Source organism: Schistocerca gregaria, chromosome 1, assembly GCF_023897955.1.
Source record: "Schistocerca gregaria isolate iqSchGreg1 chromosome 1, iqSchGreg1.2, whole genome shotgun sequence".
Taxonomy (NCBI): domain Eukaryota; kingdom Metazoa; phylum Arthropoda; class Insecta; order Orthoptera; family Acrididae; genus Schistocerca; species Schistocerca gregaria.
Genome location: NC_064920.1, coordinates 108156591 through 108169657, shown reverse-complemented (window position 1 = coordinate 108169657; position 13067 = coordinate 108156591).

Below are 13067 nucleotides of genomic sequence, written 5' to 3'. Positions count from 1 at the left end.
ACCCATAATGTGGAAATTACTTTCGTCGTTAAGTTTGCACACCGGCGTATTTATCGCCACTTCGACAACTTGGAATCTATGGGCTCGAGACGAAATGATTAGCACAGTATAACTGCCTATTCCTTGAGCGAAGAAAATCTCCGACCAGCCTGGGAGTCTGACACTGGACACCGCAACTCAGCGATGCCAGCCACTGGAGTACGAGCCGCAGGCAACAATGCAATTGCAGTGAGGTTAAGTACGATGTTTTCGTCTTACGTGTCTCATGTGTCTCCTACATCTGCTGATGTTAGCCAATTAATATTCCAAGTATGGTGAAAGCACTAACAAAAAACTGCACAGAAACCAGTGAAGCTTTTGGAGGTGTGCCGCAGGGGAGTGTCGTAGGATCGTTTGCTATTCACAATATACATAAATGACCTTGTGGATGACACCGGAAGTTCACTCAGTCTTTTTGCGAATGATGCTGTGGTATGCCGAGAGGTTGTAACATTGGAAAATTGTACTGAAATGCAGGGGGACGCATGGTGCAGGGAATGGCAATTGAATCTCAGTGTATACAAGTGTAATGTGCTGCGAATACATAGAAAGATAGATCCCTTATCATTTAGCTACAATATAGCAGGTCAGCAACTGAAAGCAGTTAATTCCATAAATTATCTGGGAGTACGCATTATGAGTGATGTAAAATGGAATGATCATATAAAGTTGATCGTTGGTAAAGCAGATGCCAGACTGAGATTCATTGGAAGAATCCTAAGGAAATGCAATCCGAAAACAAAGGAATTAGGTTATAGTACGCTTGTTCGCCCACTGCTTGAATACTGCTCAGCAGTGTGAGATCCGTACCAGATAGGGTTGATAGACGAGGTAAAGAGGATCCAACGGAGAGCAGCGCGCTTCGTTACAGGATCATTTAGTAATCGCGAAAGCGTTACGGAGATGATAGATAAACTCCAGTGGAAGACTCTGCAGGAGAGACGCTCAGTAGCTCGGCACGGGCTTCGTTGAAGTTTCGAGAACATAGCTTCACCGAGGAGTCAAGCAGTATTTTGCTCCCTCCTACATATATCTCGCGAAGAGACCATGAGGGTAAAATGAGAGAGACTAGAGCCCACACATAAGCATACCGACAATCCTTCTTTCCACGAACAATACGAGACTGGAATAGAAGGGAAAACCGGTAGAAGTACTCAAGGTACCCTCCGCCACACACAGTTAGGTGGCTTGCGAAGTATGGATATAGATGTAGATGTAGATGTATAATTCGGAACCGCTTTTACTCTGAGCCACTAAAAATGTTTGTCGCCGTAGTCAGTGGACCTGTCAACGAATCTGCCGCTGTCCCGCTTTGTGGACAAACGGCACCGTAAATTTTAACGAGATGTCTGAGCGGCGAGCTGAGTCATTAATCCTGGGAGCAGTTCGCAGCGGATGAAACGCCGTCAAAGTGGTGGCGGCGCCGGGGAGGTGGTTCCGGTAGAGGGGTTGGGGAAGGGGAGGAATGGGTGGCGAAGGAGTAGGCGGCGTCAGCGGCGGCGCCGACGCTGAGACGACGGACTCGCCTCGAGGTCGTTCGTTCCCGCTGGCCACTGGCCGCTGCCGTTGCCCTCTCGTCGGCTAATTCCCTAAAAATAATAACTGCCGCACCACGCCGCCCCCTGGGAGGCAGGGCGGTTGTGACAAGTGATGAGCTCCGCCCGTAAAAGCGTCGTTTAGTGCCACTGTGGCCCTGGCATCAACTGCCGGGTGCGGCAACTGGGCGCCGAACGATCGACGACCGGTGCGCCACGTAATTGCTCCCCGGGTTGCCTGCCTTAAGGCGCCTCTCATAACTTACGCCGCGACTGCCGCGGGATGTACTTAACGACCGTCGCCGTAGAATGTGGTACCTGATGATGACGAGCCAGTGCTATATGTTCACAACGTCCACTTAATGTATCTGCGCGCTGAAAGTGAACGCTCTCCGTAAGCAACACCTCAAGCTTGCAACAATCACATCAGCTGTTTTCTTCAGGAGCAATTAACACTCAGTTCCTCCTAGCAAAGACGATCGAAGTGATCGTCGAAAGCTTGAGCTATCACAAAATTTGACTCGGCAAAATGTCGACAATGTATTATACAAGGATATCCTTGCCAGCAACTCCATTCTCACTAAAACTCCTTCTCTTATACAGGTGCTACGATCGCAGGTTCGAATCCTGCCTCGGGCATGGATGTGTGTGTGATGTCCTTAGGTTGGTTAGGTTTAAGTAGTTCTAAGTTCTAGGGGACTGATGACCACAGATGTTAAGTCCCATAGTGCTCAGAGCCATTTGAACCATTTTTCTTATACAGGGTGTTCCAAAAAGGTACGGCCAAACTTTCAGGAAACATTCCTCACACACAAATAAAGAAAAGATGTTATGTGGACATGTGTCCGGAAACGCTTAATTTCTTGTTAGATCTCATTTTAGTTTCGTCAGTATGAAGTATCTTCCTCGATTCACCGCCAGTTAGCCCAATTGGAGGAAGGTAATGTTGACTTCGGTGCTTGTGTTGACATGCGACTCATTGCTCTACAGTACTAGCATCAAGCACATCAGTACGTAGCATCAACAGGTTAGTGTTCATCAAGAACGTGGTTTTGCAGTCAGCGCAATGTTTACAAATGAAGAGTTGGCAGATGCCCATTTGATGTATGGATTAGCACGGTGTAATAGCCGTAGCGCGGTACGTTTGTATCGAGACAGATTTCCAGAACGAAGGTGTCCCGACAGGAAGACGGTCGAAGCAATTGATCGGCGTCTTAGGGAGCACGGAACATTCCGGCCTATGACTCGATACTGGGGAAGACCTAGAACGACGAGGAAACCTGCAATGGACGAGGCAATTCTTCGTGCAGTTGACGATAACCCTAATGTCAGCGTCAGAGAAGTTGCTGCTCTACAGTGAGCACGACACTGTATGGAGAGTGCTACGGGAGAACCCGTTGTTTCTGTACCTTGCACAGCGTGTGCAGGCACTACAGCAGCTGATTAGCCTCCACGGGCACACTTCTGCGAATGGTTCATCCAACAATGTGTCAATCCACATTTCAGTGAAAATGTTCTCTTTACGGACGAGACTTCATTCCAACGTGATCAGATTGTAAATTTTCACAATCAACATGTGTGGGCTGACGAGAATCCGCACGCAGTTGTGCAATCACGTCATCAGCACAGTTTTTCTGTGAACGTTTGGGCAGACATTGTTGGTGATGTCTTGATTAGGCCCCATGTTCTTCCACCTACGCTCAATGGAGCACGTTATCATGATTTCATACGGACACATGTCCACATAAAATATATTCTTTCCTTGTGTGTGAGGAATGTTTCCTGAAAGTTTGGCCGTACCTTTTTGTAACACCCTGTATATGCAACAGAAGTTTCTACCATTATACTCTGTCAGTGCTAACGTTAACTCGATGTTTGTGTGCATTGCAGAGGTTTACTCAACTCTACACCTCAATTGTTACAGCAGCAATGATAGATTTAGCGTACGCAGAGGGGACTAAATTCATGTGATAGCGATATGCGCACACACAACTGGCGGTAGTATGGCGTACACGAGGCATAACAGGGCAGTACACTGGCGGAGCTGTTATTTGTACTCACTGATTTATGTGAAAAGGTTTCTGACATGGTTGTGGCCACACGTCGAGGATTAACATATTCTTAATACGGAATGATAGTTGGAGCTAGATGCATATGCAGTTTCGTATATCGTAAGGGAATTCGGTATTCCGCAATCTACAGTGTCAAGCGTCTACGGAGAACACTAAATTTCAGGCATTACCACTCACCACGGGAAAATGCAGTGGCCGACGACGCCACTTAACGAACGAAAGCATCGGCGTTTGCGTAGAGATGTCAGTGTTAATAGAAAAGTAACACTGCGTGAAATAACTGCAAAAACCAATGTGCGACGAACGTATCCGTTAGGAAAGTGCGGCGAAATTTGGTGTTAATGTTCCACACATCTGACGACCGACGCGAGTGCCTTTGCTAACAGCACGTCATCGTCTGCGGCGCCTCTCATGGTCTCGTGGCCATATCGATTGGACACTAGACGACTCGAAAACCGTGGGATAATGAGATGAGTTCAGATTTCTGTTGGTAAGAGCTGAAGCTATGGTTCTGGTCTGGCACAGACCCCACGAAGTATGGACCCAAGTGGTGACCAAGCCATTTTGTAGGATGGCGGTGAATCCATAGTGGTGTGGGATGTGTTTGCATGGAATGAACTGGTTTCTCTGGTCCAACTGAACAGATCTTTGACTGTAAATGTTTATGTTCGTCTACTTCGAGACAATTTTCAGCCATTGATGGGCTTCATGTTCGCTAACAACGATGGCAATGCATCCTGTCATCAGGCCACAGTTCTTCGCGATTTGTTTGAAGAACACTCTGGACAATCTGACTGCTCGTTCACGACAGTAAACACTAAAACGATGTCCAGCAGACATTTTTCCCTACCGCATACAATGTCGCACTGGTCTGTTTCACAATAACCTTCGTCAAAGTCCGTACTTCAAATGCAAACAGAGGGTTCGCGCACAGACCTCACTGCACTATCATTGCCGAGGTCTTCTGTAGCAATCGTCGGTTGTTCCTTAGCAAGTATGAGTTGCTCCCTTACAACTGTCAAGCTGTGTCTTACGATCCTAGTAGAGTGCCTCTGAATTCGTACCATGCCAGCTGTCATGCCTTCTTGGTAAAGACATCAAACCCCGATCAGCCACGGTGGCGTCTGGCATGCCATTTGCTTATCAGATACACTGAGCTTTCCCAGAACTCCAATTATCATGGTTGTACGTTCTTACAGGACCAAACCGCTGAGGTCATCGGTCCCTATGTTTAACACTACTTAATCTAACTTGAACTAACACTAAGAACCATACACACTATCATGTCCGAGGGAGGACTCGAAGTTCCGACGGGGTAAGCCACGCGAACCGCGGCAAGGCGCCGCGTGGCTGAGCTCCTCCAACAACCTAGTTCTTCTATTTGCCAACTCCATCAGTAATTTCATGTGGGTATCCTATTTCATGTTTCCTCTTAGCATTACCCATAAATAGTTATGCGATGTGATATGCTCTAGACGTTCACTGCATCACTGCCAGTGTTGTAACCCGATACTATCGGTTTCTTCCCTTTTACTAGCCGCATCATCTTATAACTCTCATTTGTTATACCAAGTGGAATATTTGCCAAGACCCGTAGTATTTGTCTACGAACATCCAACGATGACACTTTCCATTAAACTACTTTGTCAGTGGCCCATCTTATAGTACAGCTGACCATATCTGACAAATATTTAATGAATACTGAGAACGTCAGAGGACATACTACGCTTACTTGGGACACAACCAATCGTTTCTGTGGAACATTGGCCGTCTGGTATTACGTACGGGATCCTGTTCGTCAGTAGGTCAACAAGTCATTCGCATATCTGTGATTATATTCCGGTATCCTGCATATAAATGTGACATGACTATTGTATTATTCAATTCACCAGAGTGTTTTTTCGAAAGTTAAACTCTTTAAAAGCAGAAAGAGAGGACTTACATGTAAACTGTTACCAATAGTGTCTGGATACATATGGCCACAAAAAGTAACCCTTTGCGTATATATGGTATGTGTCTCTGGTAATTCTGAAATCATTGCCAGCCACAAAGGTGAAGAAGATTGGCAAAGATCCATTAGACTGACCGCTTCTCCCTTTGAAAGATGTCAGTGTGCGCTGTCTTTTTCCCTGTTTTTGTTTGTTGCTTCATGGGATACCTTCAAGAAGAATAAAGTAACGTAATAATGGAATAATGCTACAGCATTGGTCCCAGATAGATTCGTGCTCCTTAGGACACAGTGACTTTGAATATGTCCAGTGAAATTCTGAAGAGCATATCTTACTGATCAGACGATGAGATAGTAACTGAAGGCATCCACAGGCATCACATCTGGCCAGTACTCTTCTCGTTATTGCGCGAGACTTCTGTAGGCAACCAGTAACCCTGACCCTTAATCCACATGACCTGCATAAAACGGCTTCAAAGGTCTGATTACTTTATAAATGATGAGGATAACCTGTCCACACCCTCCCAAGCAGGGAAAATCCCAGAATCTTCAAGGAATCGAACTGGGTGTCCTGGGATCGAGAGTCAGCAACGCTGATCATTTAATTTGTGGAATATTGGACGTTAAGCACGTAAAACGTTTATGGTTGAAGACTCAGACGTTTTGAATTATGTTTAAAGTTTGCTTCAATCCGCTATGTGCTTTCATTATCACATTCTGGGTAATATGCACTCCTTTTTAATAAAAGCTAGTTTCTCACACATCTCAGTGTTTAACTACGACGTCATGAACTATTTGTCGTTACGATGTCATAATTTTGATGGTGGAATTTTTGGATACCATCTGCAAAATGTGTTGTGAATAGGGTTAGTAGTAAAGAAGTAATAAATTAAAAGGTCGCGCCTGATGCAGAAGTTTTACTACGTGAATAGTGAACATATAGTAGGCGATAACCTCGTCTCATTTTTTAGTGGGGTGGTGTCAGCGAGAAAAAGTCTCGGAAGGGTTTGAAATTATGTATAACGTTTGTTGGAAGTCCCTTTTCCGTAAGGCTACAGCTGTTAACGAATGGATTCTGATAGAAGTGGCAGAGTTTTCTGCAGAAGATAGCTCCGATACAAAAAACGCCTATTGACAATGGGATTCTTTTCAGTATCTCATACCATTCCAAGTGTACAAAACTAACCGTTGCATTTTTTTTTAGAAATGAAAAAATTGAGCAATCATTCTCCCGAAGGTTGGTTTGAACAGCGCTGTTGATTGCCGGACATGATGCTATTTTCTTTCTCCAGCCACTGGACTAACTCGACAACTCGCCCAGCCTCTCACTGGAGGACCTCCGACTTGGCAGTTTTCGTACTGACAAATGATTTTCAGGGGCAAGAGAAGCTGTTAAGTACCAAAAAAGTACTGTCACCACTGACGAATAGACTGTTGAAGTTCTGATTCGAAGTGTTATCTTAACTACCAAGACATCGATTTTACTGGGTAACGTAACTACTTGAGCGGTAGGAGGATAAAATGAAGTTAGTACCGAGTCGTCCATGTCCACTTAGTCCAGAACTGAAAAGCAAGAGCCAAAATAAGAATTTTCGATGTATTGAAGGAGGAAATGCTTCCTACACAAATATCACGCCATAAACACGTGCTAAAAGGTCGCCACTTCAGCAAAATACCAGGCGGTTGTAAAGGGGAAGGCCAGCGCACATGCCGACGGCTGGCTGCGTTTTGTGGCGAAACCTGAAGAGAAATGGAAGAAGATGGCGACAAATTGTTCTAGACACAGCCGTAGCAGGAAGGTCGTAAGTATTCATTTTCCGGCGTACATAAGACATATGCAGAATGAAACGTCTGGAAATAAATGTAATGGACAGACACAAAATTACATCCCAATAATAAAAGTGGGCATAATAACATTTCGTACGTTATGGGTTTGTCTTCAGGTTTAAGTTGTTGTCGTGTGTGTAGCGAGCTTAAGCTAAATACTACTCTATTTCCTTTTGTACACCACTTCACAGGGCTAAGGTTTTTATACTATTGTTAAACAATCGTGTACATGCCTTTAGGCCGCTCTGAAAGGACTGATGTTAAGACAGATACAAGATAAACTCGATTTTCCAGGTGGACTTAAGAGTAACAATAAAAGAATCAGTTGATTATTCGAAAGATGAGATAGGCATTCTTATCAATATAACAGTAATGAATTACTATTTCTGGATGAAGGAAAGACTTTTTAACACCAAAAATTCTGTTTATTTACTGGTATACTAGTTTCGTGCTTTTCCTGTTTTCAACAATTTACCTATTACGCAGAACATAATTTGTTATGAGTCGGTTTGTAAAATATAGATAAACAATCAACTACATAAATAAAGGGAAATAAACACATGTATTAGTGGCTCGGTTTCTGCAGTCAGCAATGTCGTCCATTTTATCGGTATAAAATCTCCATCGATCGCTCGAGAAATGATATTGATTACAATTAATATAGTCAGCTAAAGTTATACATGAGACATGTTTGACCACCATTTGACAAACGTGTTTCACGGATCATACGGAGTCTAGCAGATGAGTCTCGAAATTCCCAGAAGATATCTAAGGCGCCTTGTCACGGTCCGATCGTCTCCCCCGTCGGAGGTTCGAGTCCTCCCTCGGGCATGGGTATGTGTGTTGTCCTTGGGGTAAGTTAGTTTAAGTAGTGCGTAAGCTTAGGGACCGACGAGCTCAGCAGTTTGGTCCCATAAGACTTTACCACAAATTTCCAAATTTTCCAAATTTCTGCAACTTCGGCAGTGCAGTGCTGCCAAGCGGCTGTCCTATATAAATATAACGTACTGCGAAACGACTGTGTATAGGTGTATATGAAGGATGGAAGCACATTAAAATGCGGTCTCTTCTCGGCGCTTGTTCTGGTTCTGTAAATTGCAGCGCCAATCAAAAGTATAATCCGGAAATATCCCTTTTTTTATTTCCAATGGATGCTGTGAGGCAAGTTGACAATGTTACTAGCCACGTGGTACAGCCGCGCGGTCTGTGGCTTCTTGCACGGTTCGCGCGGTTACCTCCGTCGTAGGTTCGAGTCTTCCCTCGGCCATGGGTGTGTGTGTTGTCCTTAGCGTAAGTTAGTTTCAGTTACATTAATTAGTGTGTAAGCCTAGGGACCGATGACCTCAGCAGTTTGGTCTCATAGAACCTTACCACAAATTTACAAAGAAGTAATAATATTACGAATAACAATAGCTCACTTTAGAGTTGGCTAGTTGTACTTTTGTGCATCCGAGAAAACGTTTAACATTTTCATTCACTCGTAGTGTCTCCGAACCTCGGCTCTTAATGAGAATCGCAAAATTTTTAACCATCATTTCAGAATGTCACTTTTGTATAAAAACACCTGGACGTGTTGTTTAGCAGATAGGCAATCGGTAGCATTCCCCTAGGGCCTAACTAGATTCACAAAAATACACAACCCAGTACAGTTTTGCGTTTACATTCTAGACTGGTTAAGGAAAGGCATAGTTGCAAATAATTACTATGGTCATGTGTAAATAGCTAATAAATTTTTATAATCAGCATGTCATAAGAAGTTCATGAAAACAAGGAAACGTTTAGGATTGCATTAGGCTACATCATGTAGTTGTAAACGAAGAGTTCTACACAGTGTCAAGCTACACAGGAAAAAACAGGAAAATTATATTGTTTTAGTAAATGTGGAAAGTAGTTTAACCATGTAAAATGAAAGAAATTTTTTTTTAGCGAATATGGTATCGATAATATAGAGGGATAGGTAACTAACTCACTCTCTTCTAAGCAATTTTTAATAGCATGTAACCACATATCTGTGTAAGAAGTCAAAACCAGTCCATGAAAAGTGTAACACAAGATGTTCATTGTCACCACTAATCTTTATTTTGTACTTGGAAAAAAGTGATGAGGAAAATAAAGGAGTGTTATTGTTTATGAAGGCCAGAAGGTTAGAACAATAAAGTATGCAGTGGACTTGTGATGCGGCAGTGATAGCCGAAATTTAACAGGAATTGAGTTTTGTGCTAAATGTAATGCAATACATGCTAGCTGTAGTTTAAGATATCCACATAAAACAAAAAGGTGTTTAAAACTAGAAGTAGTCCTAATCTACAAGTGTGCAGTTCGAAAGTGCTAAAAAAAACTAAAAAAAACTAGTCATGCGATTTATGAACAATGCAAAGCATCAGAAAGTACGCACCTAGCATGAGAGATAATCATATAAACAGTTCTTTTTTAACTTAAACGCTTCCGGCTACATTTCATATCTCTAACATTTTATTATTATAGTTTTGTAGTAACAGCAGATCGGTTATCACTTTAATTACATTTCCCTATTCGTATTGGAAAACTCCCTCCCTCTATGAACCATGGACCTTGCCGTAGGTGGGGAGGCTTGTGTGCCTCAGCGATTCAAATAACCGTACCGTAGGTGCAACCACAATGGAGGGGTATCTGTTGAGAGGCCAGACAAACGCGTGGTTCCTGAAGAGGGGCAGCAGCCTTTTCAGTAGTTGCAGGGGCAACAGTCTGGATGATTGACTGATCCGGCCTTGTACACTAACCAAAACGGCCTTGCTGTGCTGGTACTGCGAACAGTTGAAAGCAAGGGGAAACTACAGCCCTAATTTTTCCCGAGGGCATGCAGCTTTACTGTAAGATTAAATGATGATGGTGTCCTCTCGGGTAAAATATTCCGGAGGTAAAATAGTCCCCCATTCGGATCTCCGGGCGGGGACTACTCAAGAGGATGTTGCTATCAGGAGAAAGAGAACTGGCGTTCTACGGATCGGAGCGTGGAATGTCAGATCCCTTAATCGGGCAGGTAGGTTAGAAAATTTAAAAAGGGAAATGGATAGGTTAAAGTTAGATATAGTGGGAATTAGTGAAGTTCGGTGGCAGGAGGAACAAGACTTCTGGTCAGGTGACTACAGGGTTATAAACACAAAATCAAATAGGGGTAATGCAGGAGTAGGTTTAATAATGAATAGGAAAATAGGAATGCGGGTAAGCTACTACAAACAACATAGTGAACGCATTATTGTGGCCAAGATAGATACGAAGCCCACATCTACTACAGTAGTACAAGTTTATATGCCAACTAGCTCTGCAGATGACGAAGAAATTGAAGAAATGTATGATCAAATAAAAGAAATCATTTAGATAGTGAAGGGTGACGAAAATTTAATAGTCATGGGTGACTGGAATTCAGTAGTAGGAAAAGGGAGAGAAGGAAACGTAGTAGGTGAATATGGACTGGGGCAAAGAAATGAAAGAGGAAGCCGCCTGGTAGCATTTTGTGCAGAGCATAACTTAATCATAGCTAACACTTGTGATTCTTGAGTTTCTCCCGGCGTATCATGATGGCGACATGTTTGATCGCCGAAAGATTGTGCCCGTTGGACACTATAGACCGGCAGTACACCCGTGGATATTTTGATTATAGCTAACACTTGGTTCAAGAATCATAAAAGAAGGTTTTATACATGGAAGAACCCTGGAGATACAAAAGGTATCAGATAGATTATATAATGGTAAGACAGAGATTTAGGAACCAGGTTTTAAACTGGAAGACATTTCCAGGGACAGATGTGGACTCTGACCACAATCTATTGGTTATGACCTGTAGATTAAAACTGTAGAAACTGCAAAAAGTTGGGAATTTAAGGAGATGGGACCTGGATAAACTGACTAAACCAGAGGTTGTACAGAGTTCCAGGGAGAGCGTAAGGGAACAAATGGCAGAAACTGAGGAGAGAAATACAGTAGAAGAAGAATGGGTAGCTCTGAGGGATGAAGTAGTAAAGGCAGCAGAGGATCAAGTAGGTAAAAAGACGAGGGCTAGTAGAACTCCTTGGGTAACACAAGAAATATTGAATTTAATTGACGAAAGGAGAAAATATAAAAATGCAGTAAATGAAGCAGGCAAAAAAGAATACAAACGCCTCAAAAATGAGGTCGACATGAAGCGGAAAATGGCTAAACAGGGTTGCTACAGGATAAATGTAAGGATGTAGAGGCTTATCTCACTAGGTGTAAGATAGATATTGCCTACAGGAAAATTAAACAGACCTTTGGAGAAAAGAGAACCACTTATATGAATATCAAGAGCTCAGATGGAAACCCAGTTCGAAGCAATGAAACGAAAGCAGAAAGGTGGAAGGAGTATATAGAGGGTCTATACAAGGGCGATGTACTTGAGGAGAATATTATGGAAATGGAAGAGGATGTAGATGACGATGAAATGGGAGATATGATACTGCGTGAAGTGTTCGACAGAGCACTGAAAGACCTGAGTCGAAACAATGCCCCGGAAGTAGACAACATTCCATTAGAACTACTGACGGCCTTCAAGAAGAATATAATAATCCCAATCCCAAAGAAAGCAGGTGTTGACAGATGTGAAAATTACCGAACTATCAGTTTGATAAGTCACGGCTGCAAAATACTAACGCGAATTCTTTACAGACGAATGGAAAAACTAGTAGAAGCCGACCTTGGGGAAGATCAGTTTGGATTCCGTAGAAATATTAGAACACTTGAGGCAATACTGACCCTACGGCTTATCTTAGAAGCTAGAATAGGGAAGGTAAACCTACATTTCTAGCATTTGTAGACTTAGAGAAAGCTTTTGACAGTGTTGACTGGAATATTCTCTTTCAAATTCTGAAGGTGGCAGTGGTAAAATATAGGGAGCGAAAGGCTATTTGCAATTTGTATAGAAACCAAATAGCAGTTATAAGAGTCGAGGGACATGAAAGGGAAGCAGTGGTTGGGAAGGGAGTGAGACAGGGTTGTAGCCTCTCCCCGATGTTATTCAGTCTGTATATTGAGCAAGCAGTGAAGGAAACAAAAGAAAAATTCGGAGTAGGTATTAAAATCCATGTAGAAGAAATAAAAAGTTTGAGGTTCACCGATGACATGATAATTCTGTCAGAGACAGCACAGGACTTGGAAGAGCAGTTGAACGGAATGGATGGAATCTTCAAGGAAGGATATAAGATGAACATCAACAAAAGCAAAATGAGGGTAATGGTATGTAGTCGAATTAAGTCGGATGATGTTGATGGTATTAGATTAGGAAATGAGACACTTAAAGTAGTAAAGGAGTTTTGCTATTTGGGGAGCAAAATAACTGATGTTCGTCGAAGTAGAGAGGACATAAAATGTAGACTGGCAATGGCAAGGAAAGCGTTTCTGAAGAAGAGAAATTTGTTAACATCGAGTATTGATTTAAGTCTTAGGAAGTCGTTTCTGAAAATATTTGTATGGAGTGTAGCCATGTATGGAAGTGAAACATGGGCGATAAATAGTTTAGACAAGAAGAGAATAGAAGCTTTCGAAATGTGGTGCTACAGAAGAATGCTGAAGATAAGATGGGTAGATCACATAACTAATCGGGAGGTGTTGAATAGGATTGGGGAAAAGAGAAGCCTGTGGCACAACTTGACT